Source organism: Microtus pennsylvanicus, chromosome 12, assembly GCF_037038515.1.
Source record: "Microtus pennsylvanicus isolate mMicPen1 chromosome 12, mMicPen1.hap1, whole genome shotgun sequence".
Classification (NCBI taxonomy): Eukaryota; Metazoa; Chordata; class Mammalia; order Rodentia; family Cricetidae; genus Microtus; species Microtus pennsylvanicus.
The window spans coordinates 65,890,251-65,911,242 of NC_134590.1; the positions used below are offsets into that span (position 1 = coordinate 65,890,251).

Consider the following 20,992-nt stretch of genomic DNA (forward strand, 5'->3'; position numbering starts at 1 on the left):
AGAATTAAATACAAGGTGAAGTTTATTATTTATTAACACCAAGTTATGTTGAGTTCTGAAAATTGGAGTCAACAAAAATGAAGCATTGTAGAACATATATATGAGTCAAGATTCTTGGCTTGTAATAGCCAAGACATACAGAGCATTCTTCTAAGTACTTTACCATTTATCAATCTTACAATTCTACAAAGCAAATAACAGTCCCCTTGTTTTACAAAAAGGGAAAGTGAGGCAGATAGAAATAACTTTCTCAAGTCATAAACTTAACTAATAAATAATTTAAAGACACAAGTTTAAATCATATAAGAAATTACATGGGCCCAAGAGACAGGCATGTCTCTGAATTTGAGGCCAGTCTTGTCTATAAGCATGATTTCCAGGACAGACAGTCAGGGCTACACAAAGGAAAAAGGAAAGGAAAAAGGAAGTGAAAGGAAAGGGAAAGGAAAAGGAGAGAAAAAAAGGAAAGGAAAGGAAAGGGGAAGGGGAAGGGAAGGGAAGGGAAGGGAAGGGAAGGGAAGGGAAGGGAAGGGAAGGGAAGGGAAGGGAAGGGAAGGGAAGGGAAGGGAAGGGAAGGGAAGGGGAAAGGGAAGGAAAGGAAGAGAAGGGAAGGGAAGAAAAGGAAAGAAAAGAAAATTAAGTGGAACCAGTACATGCACAGCCAATTCAAAAGACCAGCAGAGGGCTAGGTTCAGTAACAGGGTTCAATCCCCTGCATATTGTAACTGAGTAACTGGGGTTTATTTTTCATTTTATTTTTTAGATTTACTTTATGTGTATAAGTATTTTGCCTGTGTGTATGTATGTGTACCCTGTGTAACCCTGGTGCCTGCAGAGATCAGAAGGCACTGGCCCCCTGGAACTGGAGTCATGGATGGCTGTGAGCTGCCATGTGGGTGCTAGGAACCCAAATCCAGGTCTTCTGCAAGAACAAATGTTCTTAATCACTGAACCTTCTTCTCTCTAGCCACACTGAATTTTTTAAAGGCCATTGTCAAAGCACTACATATAGAAAAGGCTGAAAAATACAGATGAAGGGAAACTAATGCAATGACCAGGTCCAGATCATAGGAAAGACAGCAAATTGTATTTGAAAATCAGATGCCTTCTCCTCCCCCCAAAAATTGACATATTTCTTAAGTAAAGCAAAGCACGTGTAACTTTTGAGCACACTCTGGAGAAAACAGTTGAAAACCTCTTACTCCTAAATAGTATGCTTGAAATACAGCAAACAACTAAACACAACCTTCCATCTTATTTATAGAAAAATAGCATTATGCTTAATATGTTCTTTAGGACTAGTGCATTTTATAGCACATTTACAATATGTATACTCGGGCTTATCTCTGAAAAATACTTTGAGATAATTTAAGTGTTTTCTTATCTTTGTGACACTTTTGAACATAAAACTGACACACTTCTGCACTTTCCACTCAAGCTAGCAATAAAAACAAACTTTGACAGTGATTATAAAAGTTTAGTTGTTCACCAAAAAACAATTATGGCTATAAAATCAAATTTAAAAATGGAACTGTAATCACTCCAATACACACACACACACACACACACAAATCAGTTAGTATCAATTTCCCACTACTAAAGCAAGCTCATTTTCTAACCATTTTTACTCCTAAAATATTCAGTGAGAATAAATAGGCAAAGGGCCTGTCCCTTAGAACCAAACTGTTACTGGTCTTGCTTTGGTATCTTCCAGTCTGTTCAATTAGGAGACAGTGTACAGTGTCTGGCATGAACATGATACTTGTACTTACTACTGAGCTAAGTATATTCCTTTAGCTCTAGAAAATTGATCTGCATTGAGCTTCTTGAGTTAACCCTTAGTCACCATAAGGCTTCATCCAGGCTCAGAAAAAAGGCACTTCAGTCCCTCAAAGGCTACCACCGTTATAAATCTACAATTTACTGCCCACCCAAAGAATATAAGATTTTTACCAAAGCTATACATATTTTTAAGAATATATTTTTATTTAATTTATTCAAATTTAGTTTATATTTATTATTATATTATCATTAATAACTATATTATTAATTTATAATTAAATTTATTTAAATTTTAACCAAATACTAGTGCATACTATTCTGAAAGGTCCTTGCTATGTGGAGCATTACTCCCAGGAGGTACAAGCAAGATCTCATCTTGATTTCTTGGCTGCCTTTTACTGATGTAATCACAACATTAAGCTTTGAAATAGAATCCTGGGATAGGTCATTCCCTTCAAAGTGTCTATCATTACTCCTTAGTGAGTCAGCTTTTGCACTATTGCCAATGTGCTTTCTATTGGATTTAGTATGAAAACTTATTTTTGTAGAGTAGAAACAGTGTCATTTCAAGATTTCCTCAATTATCAAGCAGGGAATACAGAGACATATCAAAGCGAGCCACTCAAATGTTTGAGTAACACAACCTTCCCACATATACAAATATAAAATTTGAGGGGAAAAAGGACAAGTAAGCAATACAGAGAGAAGATTACTGTGTATGCCAGTGTCCAAAACTGTCCTGCAAAACTTCCTGATAATTTTCTTGAGTAGAATTTATGCAAAGCACATTTAAATTTGTATAACCCTGAAGACAGAAAAGTCATATTAACTTTCTCATATCAGGCAAGAATATCACTGAAGCGGGGGAAGTCTACGCCCCTGTACCTTTTAAGAGAATACTATTAATTTTAAAGGGGAAAAAAAAAGAAAAATGAAAGCAATCCTTAGAGACAGTAAAATAAAATAAATACTGAGCCAGGCATGGTGGTACACATCTTGATCTCTGAGTAAGCAGCCAGTGTGGTCTACAAAGCAAGTCCAGGACAGCCAGGACTACATAGAAAAATCCTACCTCAAAAAACAAAAATAAAGCAGGGCGGTGGTGGCGCAAGCCTTTAATCCCAGCACTCGAGAGGCAGAGGCAGGTGGATCTCTGTGAGTTCGAGACCAGCCTGGTCTACAAGAGCTAGTTCCAGGACAGGCTCCAAAGCTACAGAGAAACCCTGTCTCGAAAAACAAAAAAATAAAATAAAAGTAAAAATACTGAGATGGGCAGATATATGGATGGATAAATGAACTGACACATGGACAGGCAGGAAGAAAGAAACCAATTCCAGAGAACAAATTGAGACATCATCTCCTTATTCTGAATACAGTAATAAATCATTAATGTTTTGGGTATAAATGAAAAAATGCAGATAAATATTTGCATGTACTGTTCTCTTTAGACACTAAATTTTTCCTATAAATTTTAAAAACTAGTGTCAGGCATGGTAGCATATACCTTTAATCCCAACACTCAAGAAACAAAGGGCAGATGGATCTCTTTAAGTTCGATGCCAACCTGGTCTACAGAGTGAATTCCAGGACCACCAGGACTGTCACACAGAAAAACCCTGTCTCAAAAAACCAGAAATAAATAAATCATATATAACTAGTATTTTATGTGTATATGCCTAGTACTATAAAACTAGTATTTTATGTGTATATTTTATGTGTACACAGTACATCTGTGTACCACATATGACTGATGCTCTTAGAGTCCTGTTAGATCTCCTGAAACTAGTTACAGATGATAGCATCCTCTTAACCACTGAGCCATCTCTCCAACCCCAGTAAAGTTTGTTTCTTTGTTGTTCTGGTTTTTGGTTTTTTGGTTGTTGTTGCTGTTGTTGTTTTGGTTGGTTGGTTTTGGTTTTGGGAGGTGTTGTTGTTTTCGAGACAGAGTTTTGTTGTAGCTTTGGAGCCTGTCCTGGAACTAGCAACTAGCTCTTAAGACCAGGCTGGCCTCAAACTCACAGAGATCCGCCTGCCTCTGCCTCCCAAGTGTTGGGATTAAAGGCTTGCACCAGCTCATGTAAACAGTTTATTCTCACTTATTCTTTTTTTTTAACTTTTTAACTTTTTATTTTGAAGCAATTACTCTCACAGAAGTTGCAAAAATAGCACAAAATGTCCCTTGTACCTTTTTCCCAGCTTTCCCAATGGCAACACCTATACATGGTGGCACAAACTGTCTTCAAGGTTCCAGAATTTCCTTCCTTTTCTTTTTTCTTTTTGTTTGTTTTTATTGAGCTATATATTTTTCTCCTTTCTCCTCCCTTCCTCCCCTTCTAAGTGAATTTTTCTAGAAATGAAATTTGCTAAACAACTGACACTATTCTAGGAAATTACTAGCCTTTTCAGATTCTGTATTAAAGCTACAAAATGTCTAGAATCCAGTTATGTTCATCCTGAGGCTCACACGTGTCCCAGACAGTTTCGAGTATTCCAAAACATTTATAGATGTTGGAATTGTTTGGTATTGTGTTCACATATGTGGAGGCCAGAGGTCAGCATCAGATGTCTTCCTCAATTACTCTCCATGTTATCTCCTGAGACTGACCCTCTCACTGACCCCAGAACCCAATGATTCCACTAGACTTGCTGGCCAGTAAGGTCCCTTGCCTTGCTCAGCACTGGGATGACAGACGCATACCACACCTAGATTTTATTTGAGTGATAGGGACCCAAAAGTCAGGCTTGTGTAAGTTCTATCGAGCACTCTTCCAACTGGCCCATCTCCTCAGTGTCAAGGCACTTTACTCTTTTAACCATGAAACAATACACATGTGGGCATACATACAAGAGTACACGTAAGGAGTTTTCTGGCACCTTTATCTGTAGTTAACAAAACCTGAAAATAACACAAATAAGCTAAAGGATAAATAAACTATGGCATACTCATACAATAAAATACTATTATACAATAAAAACTGATTACTGATAACCAGAACACAAATGACTATCAAATTACACTATATTAAGTATAATATGCCTATAACCTCTTCCCTTCAGAGGCAGAATCTGCAAGTTCAAGGCCAGCCTAGTACATAGAGCAAGTTTCACGACAGTCAGGACTACATATAGCGAGACATCATCTCAAAAAATAAAAAAAAAAAGGTTACATGCCACAAGGTTCTATTTATATAGAATTCTAAAATAGTCAAATGCCATACAGACAAAACAAGTAGCCAGACCAGATTAACTACATAAAGGAACATAAAAAAATTGTTTAAGATAATGAAACAAACTATTCTTTCTTGATCATAATGGTTTTTACACAATTATGTGTCTAAAACTCAACACTGCTGTATATAAAGTATATCTTAGTAAACATTTTGTTGTTGTTGTTTTTGATTTTTTGAGATGGCTTTGGAGTCTGTCCTGGAACTAGCTCTTGTAGACCAGGCTGGCCTCGAACTCACAGAGATCCGCCTGCCTCTTCCTCCTGAGTGCTGGGATTAAAAACGTGCACCACCGCTGCCCGGCTTAGTAATAAGTTTTCTTTTTTTTTTAACTTTTATTTTGTTTTGTTTTTCGAGACAGAGTTTCTCTGTAGCTTTTGGAGCCTGTCCTGGAACTGGCTAGCTCTTGTAGACCAGGCTCTGGCCTTTAACTTTATTTTTAAGATTTATTATTTATTATGTATGCAGTGTTCTGCCTATACTCTGCAGGCCAGAAGAGGGCACCAGGTCTCATTACAGATGGTTGTGAGCCACCATGTGGTTGCTGGGAATTGAACTCAGGACCTCTAGAAGAGCAGTCAGTGTTCTTAACTAACCTCTAAGCCATATCTCCAGCCCTAGTAAACAATTTTCTAAACCATAGATGTGATAGAATCTTAATTATTTCTGATACCAGAACTAGATGTTGCGGGGAGGGAGAACAAGAATGCCAAACTTTGCCTAAAAAAAAAAAAAAACTAGCAAATGTTTGTAAATCAGTCATAAATTCCCTTATGAATAATATAAATCAATACATTATTAAAAGAAAACTACATAGACATCCAAGTCTTAGTAATTTTAGAGGAAAACCAGCATAATCAAGAATGGAATAAGAACTAGGCATGGTGGCTCAAACTTTTAATCCACAGAATTCAGGAGGCAGACAGGCAGATCTCTGAGTTTGAGGCCAGCCTGGTCTACACAAATTCCAGACCAGCCAGGGATATCAGTGAGACCCTATCTTTAAAAACTAAAAAGGAGCCGGGCGGTTGTGGCACACACCTTTAATCCCAGCACTCGGGAGGCAGAGGCAGGCGAATCTCTGTGAGTTTGAGGCCTGCCTGGTCTACAAGAGCTAGTTCCAGGTCAGCCTCCGAACGTACAGAGAAACTCTGTCCAGAAAAACCAAAAAAAAACCTAAAAAGAAATAAAATATTAATATGATTTTCCCAGAGTCCTGAGACTCCTCTCCCAATTCTGATTCAAATAATTAAAACTTTTTTTTTTCATTAAAAAGCATTCAAAGCCAAGGTGGAGGCGGTGGAGATGGTGGAAGTGGTGGTATTGGTGGTGATGGTGGTGGCATCAGCATCAGCAGTATCAGGCGGCGCACACCTTTGGTCCCAGCACTCAAAAGGCAGAGGCAGATGGATCTCTGTGAGTTTGAGGCCAGTCTGGTCTACAGAGTTGAGTTCCAGGATAGCCAGTACTATACAGAGAAACTGCTTCAAAAAACAAACAAACAAACAAAAACAAAACAAAAAGCCTCAAGAGGCCGGAGAGATGGCTCAGTGGTTAAGAGACTGCCAAACTGCCTGCTCTTGCAAAGGACCTAAATTCAGTTCCCAGCATCCACAGGGTGGTTCACAACCTCCTATAACTCTAATTCTAGGGGATTCAATGCCTTCTCCTGGCCTCCATGGGCACCAAACAGGCACATGGTGCACACACATACATTCAGGCAAAACACTGGTATACATATAATGAACCTAAAACAAACTAAAAAAAGAAAAGAAAAACTTAAAGTTATTTTAGAACCTTAGATTTACCTAAAAATCCTCAAGCACTTTCATTCAATTTGATGGTAAAGCAAAATGGTTAAGAGCTCAGACTCAAGTCTGTGTTCTTCATTGTGACACCTGGAGTCACCAATCTAATCCGGCCCTGATCTCTGCTGAAAGGGAACCAAGCCTTAGGTTAGGGTGTATAGTAAGAGAATGGGTTTCAGCCTTGCAGGATGGTGCCTTTGAGAAACAAGCCTGAGCTTGAAGCCTGAGCCCCCACTAAGTCCAGGGTGCTCCACAGTGACTGTGTGGGTCCTGAAGATCAGGGAACAGAGCAATTCATGAGTAGACAGCTGAGACCAACCAGGATTCTAGGTCAGCATTGCTCTGTCTCCAGATGTAGAAAATGGAGATGACACTCACCATCCAGGCCACTGCACTTCACCAGGCACAGGGCTCAACAGCAACGCAACCTAACTAAGCCAATTATCCCATTTTCCCCTATTTCCTCCTCGGTAAAATTAGAATAATTGTAACTACCTCTACATACACACATATGTGCATACTCACATGCTAAAACACAAGCACAGATCCATCCTGAAATCACAGACACTCGTGAGAAAGAAGCAAGCCTAGGAGTTCAGTCCTAGACAAAAGAATAAATAAATGTTAATCACTTACACAGTGCTTGGTATGCTTAAGTAAACCTCACTAGGTATCACACTAAAATAAAAGAATGATAATAATTATTAGCTGTGTGGCCTTGAACAATCATTTCACTGTAAACTACAATCCTGCTCTGTTAAGTATAGTCAATGGCCCAAATAAAAACCTATCTAGAAATACTATGAGAATCCTAATCCAAATAAAGTATATGGTTTGCCCAAATAAATAGTAATGTGAAGGCATAGCCAAGAAAAAAAAAACTGGTAGTCTTGATAGTCCCTAAAATTTTACTCAGGACTGAAGATAAAACCTAATAGGAGACTGCTTACTTGCCATGGCCAAAGCTGTTGGCTTAATCCCTAGCACCAAATAAAAGGGGAAACGCATGCTCTCTTGCTTGGCAATACAGCCTAGTAGCAGTAGTACTGTAACCCCGAAATAGCAAGTATGCATAGCATGAATAAGGCCATGAGTAAGGCCCTGTAATCCAAGCTACTCACGAGGATGAAGCAAAATTGCTTGAGCCTAGGAATTCAAAGACCAACCTGGAACATGTCTCTAATCCCAGAGAGGTGGAGGCAGGAAGATTAGAAATTCAAGATCATTCTCTGCCACACTGAGAGGAGCTCTAGGCCAAACCTGAGTTACATGAGACTCTTTATCTCAAAGATGGATGGATGGATAGATGGGATGGAATGGATGGGATGTAGATGGCTTTAAGCACATACTACATTTAAAGGAGAGAGAGCAAAGCTTTTAATTGAAGTGTAGCAGCTCACACAAAAGTGCTCATAGCCAAAGCCCAGTGTGGTGTCACCTGCCTTGAATCCCAGCATTTGACAGGCAGAGCCATGAGTTCAAGGTCAGCCTGGTCTGAGTGTCAGGATAGCCAAGGCTACACAGAGAAAACTTGTCTCAAAAAAACAAAAAGTGACACACAAGTATCACTCAATGATTTTTAAAAACTCAACACAGCCATAACATCAACAACTCAGATCATAACTCAGAATATTTCCAGCACACCTCTCTTTTATCCTCAAAGCCAAAGATGATTGTTCTGACTTCTGGTCCATCTTTCAATTCTGTCTGACTGATTCTTTTTGTTTGTTTGTTTGTTACTATTGTTTGCTTTTTGTTTTTAATTAATTTATTTTATGTATATGTTAAGTGTTTTACCTGTGTATATATGTACCACATGCATGCCTAGTGTCCATGGAGGGCAGAAGACAGCATCAGATCACCTGGAACTGGAGTTTTATGGATGGTTAGGAAAGACCACAGGGGAGTTGGGAACTGAATCAGGGTCTTCAACAAGAGCAACAAGTGCTCTAAAATGCTGCGCCAGTGTTCCAGCCCTCTATTTTTTAAACTTTACAGTAATGTAGTCACACAAGTATGTTCTTTCATATATGCTTTAATTATCTTTCTTGCAAGGAAAATATATTCAAGTCAGATGTAATAAAAAAAGTATTATCAACACTATCAAAAATCATATTCATCAAATCACTCCATGAGGCAGGCAGATCTCTGACTTCAAGGCCAGTGATTTGGGGGAGGGAGGGAGAGAGAACACAACACAAACTTAAACTATAAATCATTCTCAAAGTAAACTTCTCAAACATAAAATTTGAAGTATCATTGTATTTAAAGGTAAATACTGGACAGTGTGACTAAATGACCCTGTTTGATGATATCAATAGAACCTTCACTATGGGTTTCGTTGGTGGTGTAATCTTCCAGCTATTAAAGGCTTTCAAAATGCATCTGATGAAAATCAACACCAATTCAGAGGTAATATCAATTCTGGGAGGATCCAAGTACCTCTGATTGAAGGTAAGCTTTGCAGAGTGTAGGGGACTGTCTTCCACCATCAACTGCTACCTGATACAGCTTCAGGGCAAAGAAGACCCCTGGAACTCCATCATCAGTGGTGTGCTGGCTGCACTAAGTGGACTACTGACCATGGTGGGCTCCACAATATTGGGGAACATTCTGTTGGCCCTCATCAAGGGTGTCACAATATTACTTGGCAGTTCCACAATGCACCCCTATTCCTGGAAGACCCCAGCCAACTAACCCCTAAAGAAGGGGCACCAGTCTCAGGTTATCCCAACTACCAGCAATACCTCTGAGGAAGCCAGTGCCTGCCCCCACCACCATGGGAGCTACTCCACAGTTAGTTCCCAGATGAGCTAACTCCAAAGGAAGATTAGCTCCCACATAGCCCTTTGACAATCCAGGAAGGGCCTCTCAGACTCCACTCCACTGAGGTGGGGCACACCAGTGACCTTGTCATATGATCACCTTTTTTGTCTCTCAGGGTACCCAGCTTCACACATGTAACAAGTTCACCCCAGATCCTTCCTGCGGCACCCTGATAAGTATTTAAAGTCAGTTCAATAAATAAATACATACACCATAGGAAACAATTTGCTCCTCCTCTCCACTCAGATTTCTTGTATCTTTTTTAACTCTTAGTAGGAGAAAATAATGACATTCAGGGCTAGCAAGACAGTCCAATGGTTAAGAGCCCTTGCTGCTCTTCCAGAGAAATCAGTGGTTCAGTTCCCAGCACTCACATGGCAGTTCACAAGAGTCTGTAACTCAGGGTGTTGGATTTCCAACCTGACCGCTCAAGAAATAAGGTACATATGTGGTGCATATGTACATATAGAAAACCTCACACATTAAAAATAAATTAATGAGCCGAGCGGTGGTGGCGCACGCCTTTAATCCCAGCACTTGGGAGGCAGAGGCAGGCGGATCTCTGTGAGTTCGAGACCAGCCTGGTCTACAAGAGCTAGTTCCAGGACAGGCTCCAAAAACCACAGAGAAACCCTGTCTCGAAAAACCAAAAAAAAAAATTTAATTAATTAATGAATTAATTAATGAATAAAGGAATAAATGCATAGATAGAGACAGGTAGGTAGGTAGACTGATAGATATGTAGAGCAATCGATCTTTGATGCACACATATGCTAGAGAGACTGCACTCTGGTTGTCAGGCTTGGTGGTAAACATCCTCACCCACTGAGTCATTTTACCAGACCTGCATTTATTTTACTTTACTTAATATTGTGTGTATATGATGCGTGTCATGCATGTCACAGTGTACATATGGAGGTCAGAGGATAATTTTTAGGAGTCAGTTCTCTTTCTACCCTGGGTTCCAAGTATCAAACTCGGATCATCAGACTTGCATAGCTTTCTCTGCTGCACCACCTCACAGGCCCTCCAACAGTGGTTCTCAATTTATGGTTGAGACCCTCACAGGTCATGTAGCAGATATCCTGCAGATCAGATATTTACATTACAATTATAACAGTAGCAAAATTACAGATACAGAGTAGCAATGAAATATATTATTTTATGGCTAAGGTCACCACAATATGAGGAACTGTGTATTAAGGAGTCACATCATTAGAAAGGTTGAGAATCACTGCTCTACAACAAAAATCTATAAATAACCAAATGGTTCTACTTTATACTATAATAAGTTCCTACTACTCATCTATATAACGGCTTCACATTAAAAGTCTATAATCATTAGCCCAGCATGGTGACACACACCTGTAATCCCAGCACTGAGAAGGCAGAGAGCAGGTAAATCTCTGTAAATTTGAAGTCAGTCTGGTCTACACAGTAAGTTCCAGAACAGTCAGGGCTATGTAGAGACTAAGCCTCAAACAAAACAAAAATGTATGATCAACACTGCCCAACAAGGCTGTCATAAGCCACATGACTATTTAAAATTATTTAAATTGGTCTGGAGAGATGGCTCAGAGGTTAAAAGTATATATTGCTCTTCCTGAGTAGCAATATTAAAGCTAGTTCTTTGGATGAACTAGTTCAGCTTTAAGTGCCTGATAGGTACTACACAGCAAAGATATCAAACATCTCCATCACCATGGGAAGTTCAACTGAACAGCACGTGTGCTACATATTCATCATCGATTCGACCCTTAGCCTCTCAGCCTACTCTGCTAAAATTTACCAAAGAAAATGATAGCCAGTGGCTAGTTATAGTTCACAAATGCAATGATTATACTTCTTTGGCTCTCATTCTTTTTTTTCCCCCTCGGTTTTTAGAGACAGGGTTTCTCTGTAGCTTTGGAGCCTGTCCTGGAACTAGCTCTTGTACACTAGGCTAACCTCGAACTCACAGAGATCTGCCTGTCTCTGCCTCCCAAGTGCTGAGATTAAAGGTGTGCACCACTACCGCCCTCATCTTTCTTGTTATCTCTCAAACTCCTTAATTTTCCCCTCCTTTGGAAATCCTCTCTTTGGTTTCCACTGTACATCACTAATCTAACATTAAGTATTAGTTAGCTCTATTTTCTCTTGTCCAGTAAATCTGTTCTTTCAAATTCAAGCTTTTATTCATATTAGGTCTACCTTTCTTCTCACTGCAAGATCTCTGTAACCAAGCTCCTATAGGCCATTTTTTCTTGGATATATTTTAGCCTCTGTATTAAACATATAAAGGGTTTCAGTTCAGTCCTTTACCAAAACTCCCTACCCTTTCCAATTAACATACTTCTATTTATTCTTGCAGGCCCAAAGTATACCAACTTCAAATTTCTCTTGCCTACATTCAACTAATCAACAGATGTATGCTTCCTACAAGGGTCTAACTGGCCAGCCATTTGCCACAGTCTCACTTCAGCTGCTGTTTCTGAGTATAGTACAGAATAACTGTTGCCAATCTCTCCACAGCCTCACTCAGGCACATTACTACCCAACACCTCTCCCTGAAGTTGCCTTTCATTTCAAAAACCTAAAAGGACTCAATATAGATAGTAAAAGAAAATTCCAACATTTTAATAATTTGAATCTAACAATTTATGGAATATATTTTGCAAGCTTATCTTTGCCTCCACTATCTTCTATTTTGTGCTAGTAGAACTACAACTCAGAGTATCTGCTTGCCTCTGCCTCCAGAGAACTGGGACTAAAGGTATGTGCCACCACCACCACCTGGCATGAGCCATGTGCTTCTAATCCTAATACTTAAGGGGTATAGGCAGGAGAATCTCAAGTACAAGGCCAGCCTGGGCTTCAGAGTGAGATCCAGTCTCAAAATAAAAAGCAATAAACAGGCTGGGGATACATCTCAGGGGCAGAGTGCTTGCCAAGATGAATAAGGCTCTGTGTTCAATTCCCAGGCCAAAAACTAAGAGGAGGAGGAGTCATCACTATCACAATCCAACAAAGCGTTTTTAAAATGGTATAGACCAGGCCCTTCCAAACAGAGAGAGTTAAAACAACAGGTTACTTGTGGTACTTTGCAAGCAAAGGAAGGCAAAAGCATATTACTTCACTCAGTCTCCAAAAGCTGAACTCTAAAAAGAACAAGGATGTATTACAACAAAACTGCTTTCCACAAACCATTCCACACTGTTTATACTGGTTCCTGTCATACAATTTGTCTTTTTTAATTCAATTAGTCAACAATCACAAAAAGTATAAAGTTTAAAGTATAAAGATTTAGGTGTATATTACCCTTATTATATTACAAATAAACTCTCTCTGGATGCATTAATCCCGTCACTCAAGAGACAGACACAGGGAGATCTTTGTGAGTTCAAGGCCAGCCTGGTCTACTAAGCAAGTTCCAGGACAGCCAGGACTGTTACACGGACAAACCCTGTGTCAAAAAGGAAACAAAAGAAAGAAAAAAAGAAACAAAACAAGATTCTCAATTGCATGGGGCACTTTATAAATCAACTAAAGAGAACTATTTGTAAAACTGGAGAAACGCTCACTGAGAGGCAGTAGCAGGTAAATCTCTCTCTGTGAGTTTGAGCCCAGACTGGGCTACACAACAGTTCTTCCAGTCCAGTCAGTCACGTGGTGAAACCTGATCTCAAAAAAAGAGAAAAAAACAATATTCCATCTTAGAAATCTTAAACACTGACAGCCAAAGCAAAACACAGTAAACCTCAAGAGGAACTCAAAGATGCTCCACTAGGTGAAAGAAAAAGGGATTTAAGCTTCATCTCTAACTCTCATCCTTGTTCATATTGTGTCCTACATTTCATAAAACACAAACAAACATATAGTTTATAAACTAAACACCAAGGTATTGAAGATTAATGTTCAAATTTTCCACTGATGGGACAAGCAACCAAAAAGCCAAAGGCCTAAAGTATTGCTTGCGATTGAACTCATGTTTACCCCTCCACAGAGTTTAACTATAGAGGTTTAAGTCTTGGTGCTGAAAAATAGAACAGGGAAACTAATCCTCTTTAATCTCACAATTATAAGATATAGATGGCAAATTGCTAGTTGAATATATGAAAATAGGTTCCAACATGTTGATGGAAATTAAGACATCCATCCTATCAATATGATACCTTCATTATATCCAAATTTTAAAACACCTCTATTTTAAGGGATGGAGGTTCTAAGCATTGTTCAAGGCTCATTATTCAACAGCCAGGAAAGAAACAAAAACAAGAAACACACCCTTTGACCTAATAAGCAAACTTAAAAGAATAAAAAAAATAGCATAAATGAAGAAAATGTCCAGACAAGTTCATCACAGAACTGTTTTAAAAAATTAAGGCAATGTAAATTAACAAAAAACTGCTATAAACTCTGATTAAAGAATACTAAATCTCCATTATAAAAATATAAATTTCACATGGAAAGCTTTTCTTGTAAGTATTCCAATAGAAAATGCATAATCAAACAGTTATAATTCAATTGGACAGACCATCTCTACTTTTATGTATTCTCCTGGAATGGTTCAACTGGTTTGTCATTGGGTTGGTTGCCTGGGTTTGGTTGTGTGTTTTGTTTGTTTACTTTTTCAGACAGAATCTCTTGTAGCCCAAGCTGGCTTTAAATTCACTATGGGGATAAGGTTAGCCTTAAACCAATCCTCTTGCATCCACCTCTCTCCCAAGCACTGAGATTACATATGTGCACCACCACACCCAGCATCTTGTAATTTTTTTTACAATTAACATGTACTATAAAACTCATAATCAGAAGTAATTTCATTTTAAAAGAAACTATATGAGGAGAAGAAAGCTGAGGAGAGGAGGGTGGAGGGGAAAAGAAAAGGTAAAAAGAAGGAAGGAAAATAACATGTATTCCATCGTATGTGAAATCCAAATTTAACAATATATGTGTGTGTTTATACATAATATATATATATATATATATATATATATATATATATATATGTGTGTGTGTGTGTGTGTGACATGAAAACATGAAATCAAACAAGGTGGGAGCAAGAAGTCCACCATAAGAAGAGCGGAAGCAAATGTAAAGGGTAAATGAATTTACATGCAAAGTACAATGTTATACATAAATGAAACTATAACACTAAGAAGACAAGACATTTTTAAACAACTTAGGGTCAGTAAGATGGTTCAGCAGATAAAGAGGCCTGCTGTCACCAAGAGTGACAACTTTAGTTGACTCCTTGGGACAAAACAAACAAGGTAGGGCGAAGTGACTTCCACAAGTTGTCCTCTGACACTTAAGATGCCTACATACACCCATACCTGCACATGAACACACACATACCCACATACTAAATAAAAATATAGTAAAAAAAAATGTTAAACCTAAAAAGAAAGTTACAAGGCTAGGGAGATAGTTCAATAGGTAAAGTGCTTGTCACACAGTTATGAGGACTCAAGTTCAATCCCCAGAAACCCCCTAAAACTCTGTGTGTTGGTGCCCCATGTTTATAATCCCAGCACTGGTGAGGAAGCATGAATAGGCAGATATTTAGAGCTGGAAGGTCAGCCAGTTGGTCAGCTTAGACAAATTCAAATACACAGTACGAGGGCCCAATGAGAGACTGTCTCAAAATACAAGACGGGCAGTTCTCAAAGACTGACACCCGAAGTAAGACACGTGTACACACATATACACCTGCACACATCTATGCAGCCCTGGCTGACCTAGAACTCTACATGTACATCAGGCTGCCCTCAAACTCAAAGATCCTCATGCCTCTGCATCTGCTTCCAGAGTGCTGGGATTAAAGGTGTACACCCACACCCAATATAGATTTAGATGATGATGATGATAACAGTAATAAACATAGTCCTCAAACCAACAGTTTTACCATTAGCATTGTACTAACTTATCTTTTTAATACTTTTTTAAATAACTACACTGATTGCATTAACCTGTAATATGTCACTCAACATTTAGAAAACACAGTTTTGGGGCTGAAGAAATTGCAGAGAACTTGGGTTTGGTGCCCAGAAACCACATGAAGGCTCATAACCATCTTCAACTCTCCAGGGGATCTGCTTTCTCTTTAACCTCCACAGGCTCTAGTACATACATGGTATACACACATACACATAAAATAACATAAAAATTTTAAAAAGGAACAAAAACACATCCAAAACTATACACAGAACATGCTAAGCTCTTTGCTCCATCCATTTTCCACCACAGGCTCCAAAATAAGAAAAAAGATCAAATATAGTAAGTCTATTCTACATAATCCTTATCGGCATCTGAATTGACAGGCTTTACTCCAGTTCCAGTAGCAAGGCCCAACCAGGGCTCATACTGCAAGATGAGATCCACTATTAACAGATACAAGTATTGCAAGGTTTCTCCACTTCTGTTGCCTTTTCAATGGCATTAGGAAATTCTGCATTTAAAAACATGCATCTGGTTTACCACTGCTCACAAGCCAACTCTGTTTATTGAGGGGGGCAGTGAGACAAGGTTTCTCTGTATGGCCCTGGCTGTCCTGTAACTAGCTATGTAGATGAGGCTGTCCTCGAACTCACAGATAACCGCCTGCCTCTGCCTCCCAAGTGCTGGGATTAAAGGTGTGCACCACTACCACCCATCTAGACAAACCAACTCTTTCATGAAAATCTTTTTAAAAAGAATTCTAGGGGCTGGAGAGATGACTCAAAGGTTAAGAGCACTGGCTGTTCTTTCAGGACCCAGATTCAATTCCCAGCACCCACATGGTGGCTCACAGCTATCTGTGTAATTCCAGTTCCAAGGGATACAATACCCTTACATAGACATACATGCAGGCAAAATACTAATGCACATAAAATAAAAGTAAATTATTTTTTAAAAAATTCTAATGCAATGGGATTCTAACATCATTACATTTTTAGGTTGTTTTTCATATACACCATTCCAGTTGATCTTCCCTCACAACAGATGAAATAAGTAGACACTGTTCTTCCTCTAAAAATGAGGGAATGTTACATGGCTTCCCAGAAAAAGAGAGGGGGGGGTTAATGAGTAACACTAGGTAGAATCAAAACTTACTGTTCTATCCACTATCATGACAAAACAATTTTCATTTGTGGTATAGAATACAATTATGAACGTAGAAGTACAAATACAGTATAAAAATAAAAATGAAAGCATCAGTATCAAAATCACAAAATTAATATTAAAAATAGCAATGACATGTTAATAATTGTAGTAGTTGTCTTGAATTACTAGGAAACCTAGTTCAATCCAATATGGAAGTGACCTCAAACTTAATTCTAAATCAATGTTTCACTGATTATGAAATTACATAGAAATTCACCATAGAAGCATGGGAAATAGCAAATCTGACAAGCTGAGTTCCATCCCCAGAACCCACATGATGAATGGAGAGAATCAACTCCTACAAGCTGTCCTCTGACCTACACATGTGTACCATGGCATGCATGCACCCACATTCATACGCACAAATAAATAAATATAATTTCTAAAACTTAAAAATGAATTCACCATTTAAAATTACAGAGCCGGGTAATATGTTTAAAAAAAAAAAAAAAACAACCAGCCACACAGATTGCAAACTTCTCCAAAACATTCTCAGTATGGCTTCATACCAAATTACCAAGTTCCCTCAGTGAAACCCAACTTGATTTCAACATTAAGAGTATTACAACAGCATAAGTATGTTGTTTCTGCATATTTGCAACATGCACTCAAGTTCCAGAGCACTTTTAGGAAATGTATAAAATCCACAAGCTAAAAGCAAAACTCAAGACAGAATATTGTTTCTGGGATTTTAGGGCAAGGGTTTTGTTTACTTTTTAAACTTTTGTGTGTGCATGTGTAGTCATATGTGAGCCACTGCGCATATGTGGAGGCCAGAAGAAAACTTGGAATTGTTCTTTCCTTCCACCACATGGGTCCAGGGGATCAAACTCAGGTTGGCGGGCCTGGCAATAGGTGTCTTTACCCAGCGAGCCATCTCTCAGCATCAGGCCTGGCAGTAGGTGTCTTTACCCAGCGAGCCATCTCTCAGAGTCTTACTATTAAGCCCTGGCTAATGTGGCACTTATTTATATGGCCCACAATGGTCTCAAACTCCTGGCAATTTTCGCCTGAGTTGTTGTTTCTTTTAAATAAAAGATGCACTTTCCTATATATAAAAATTATTTAAAACGTGTAAAATTAGCCTAAATATGAGCTCTAAATTATCTAGATAAGGAAACTCAAGTCCAGAGAAGTAATATCCCAACAGCAATTAATGACGCAATGAAATCACAATCCATGATCAATGCAGAATTTCCCACCAGTGTGTATACTACCTCTAAATTCAATACAATGTGTTAGCACCTAAAGTTTTGGTGGGTTGCTTTTTTTTTTTGGGGGGGGGGGGTCTGTAGCTTTGAAACCTGTCCTGGAACTTGCTCTGTAGACCAAGTTGATCTCGAGCTCAAAGAAATCCACCTGTCTCTCCACCTGAGTACTGGGATTAAAGGTGTGCGCCACCACCGTCCAGCTACCACCACCGTCCAGCTACCACCACCATCCAGCTAACACCACCGTCCAGCTAACACCACCGTCCAGCTAACACCTAAAATTCTAAATACATTAAGACTCAAAAACAGTTCACAGTCTACAGAAAACAGAATCTCTTAAGAAAAAGTCAAAGTTGCAAAGACTGAAAACTCCCTCTTCAATGTAAGACATCACATAATTTTAATAACCGATTTTTCTCATATCAATACTATTCATTTGCTTAAAAAAATAATCTGGAAAGAAAATTCTGCTGAGAACTGGGCTAAGTAGTAGGGACATCAGGAAACAAAAGGCTTCTGATCTTTACTGAAACCAGGAGTACCTCTCTAAAAGTACTTCTCTGTAGTATGACAGGATGCGACCCTATGCAACAGTAACAACACCTTCTTTCACCTCTTCCAAAACTGCAACGATCCTCAACACACCCCTCTGAAGTATGAATACATCCCTTGACAACTCAGAATTCCACTTTACCACATGAAGTATTAACCAGGACTCTAAGCAGGTTTTTAAACTGACTTTACCACACCTCACAGCCTGAGGCAAATCTCAAGAACTTTTCACAATCCACTGTACACCTTCCAGGTTCACAACCCTGGTCTCAAATGACTGTAACACACCCTCCTAGCCTCCACTTTACTAGAAACCTGAGTCAGATGGTTCAGGAGTAACTACAATGTTGGTATGTTAGAAAGCGCCTTCAGGACCCCTCTCTGCGGGCAGAAAGCCGACTTCATGCCTCACTTCCCCTCCTTTCCTCTAGGCTCTGCTGTCCAATGCCTCTCTGGACATACCCTCAGTTAGCAGCCAACTTGATAAACTGTGTTCTAACGCCTTATGAACAAAATAACTATGCGGCTCACAACACTCAGGGTTACCTAAATGTAAAAATGGTAGATGTCTTCATAGGCAATCAATCCAACCTTCCAGAAGATTCCACACTTAGCCTAATAATATACTGCACAACATTTACCCAAAACGGTGTCACCCTGCAAACTCTTCTATTCGCTCAAGCCATCGAAAAGAAGTCTTTCTTCGGCCACCAACTCATTTGGCCTCCAAGTAAAAGCACAAGAGCATGGGTCTTTTGGATAATCACCTTCTATATAACTCAATCATAACCTCTGACGGGTCACTGTTCTCATGGTGAGAAACAAAGTTGGACCTCCACTACAAGAACATATGCACTTTTTAATACAAAAGGCTAACACATCAAAAAAAAAAAACCGAGTGGGTGTCAAGATAGTAGGAAAAGTAGACTGTAAACTTCAGTCTGAAGACGACTGAACATCAAGATCTAACTCCCAAGTGAGATGGACAGCCTCCAGACTGCCAACGCTACCCCCTAACTGTGAAACAAGTTTTCAGACCCCAACCAACAAAATCATGTTGGGTCCCGAAATGCAATATGTCCAGCACAATTTCAACCCAAGAAATAACACTCATATTTTGCAGCGCCATTTGACTAGTGTTCCCTGAACTCCTTCATGCACCCCTGAACTTTCATTCCCCTTCGAGCACTACCAGGTCGGGAGGATGCCCTGCTGCAGTCAGGCTGAGGCCCGCACCGCTTGCCCGAAGGTTCCAACAGCACGACCTCCGGCCTCTCCCTCCGGCGCAGCCAGGGCCTCGGGCCACACACTCACCTCCCGGGGGCCCGGAAGCATTTTCCAGGGCGCTCTAGGGGTAGCGCCCCACATTCTGAGTGCTACCGGCCGCCAGGTTCAGGATGGCCGCCGAGCTCGGCGACCCCGCCTCCCCCGCGTCGCCCGGTCGGGCCTCTGCGATCCACTCCGCCAGCTCGCCCGGGCGGCCGAGGCCACCCCAGTCCCCCGCCTGCCACCGCCTCCTCAGCCGGTGACAGCCGCCGCGCCCGGCCGAGGCCCGCCCCTCCTCCAGCACCTCCTCGCCACCGGAGTCGGGGCGGTGGGCTTCTTACCAGGTAGCAGGACATGGCGAGGCCCGCCACCGCTCGGCCTCCTCCGCCACCCCACGAGGCTGCCAGCCAGGGCCGGCGTGGGGCAGCGCCTGGGCCGCTGGAGCGTCTCTGCCGGCTACTCGGCTGCCGCCGCTGCCGCCGCCTTCTCACAACCACAACAACATGGCGGCAGCGGCCACACAGAGCGCGCGCCCGAGACAGATCGGAGCTGCTGGCGGGGGCGCGCGCGCACGCTCCGGCGCTGTCGGCCGTCGGGGGTGGATAGAAGTGGGCTGGCTGTCACGGGATGGACGGGGGCGGAGCCTGGCGAGTTGGTCACGCCCCGGAATGTGGGCGGGACTGCAGGTTGGCAGAAAGTGGCTGCGGAGAAGCAACCGCAGATGAGTGAAAAAAGAATAGAAAAATGGGAACTGACTAGATGAACCGTTACAAATTAAGAAAAAGAAAACCAAAGACTAAAAAGATGTTCAGGAGGCTCCTTTTACTAGCTTAGTAACTCAAGACAGCACCTTAGCTTACTCTACTCTCTATTAGAACAGTAGTGATATTATTTCCCCAGCAGGTATAGGCAATATAAAACTAATTTAATACGGTGCATGTAAATATAGTGTGCTACAGGTTATGCTCAGAATACAAGTTCAAACTGCCTCAATCTCAGCTCCTAATAAAAATCTCAGTTCTCAAACAAAAGCAAAAAAAAAAATTACTCAAACTAACCTGCAGAAGAATCCCATAGTCCAAAACTGTACTAATTTAGGTCAGCAGTTCAGAACCTCTGGTTGTAACCCCTTGGGGATCCAACGACCATTTCACAGGGGCGGCATATCAGATACTCTGCACATTAGATATGTCCA

The 20,992-nt window shown here is 40.3% G+C and overlaps 1 protein-coding gene and 1 pseudogene across 6 annotated transcripts in view; one reads left to right on the forward strand and one right to left on the reverse strand.

Moving 5' to 3' along the window:
- Mtmr3 (myotubularin related protein 3) overlaps nucleotides 1-20,319 on the reverse strand; it is a 121,115-nt gene extending 100,796 nt beyond the window's left edge. For 3 of the 6 annotated variants that reach the window (XM_075944127.1, XM_075944129.1, XM_075944125.1), the window contains exon 1: nucleotides 20,139-20,278. The gene's annotated coding sequence lies outside the window, so the exon portion shown is untranslated. Of the gene's footprint in view, nucleotides 1-7,342; nucleotides 7,365-20,138 lie in introns of those variants that run through there. The other 3 variants (XM_075944128.1, XM_075944130.1, XM_075944126.1) reach the window with 3 other exon arrangements.
- Nucleotides 9,149-9,570, forward strand: LOC142832389 (mitochondrial import inner membrane translocase subunit Tim17-B pseudogene; annotated as a pseudogene).
- Nucleotides 20,320-20,992: the final 673 nt, after the last annotated feature.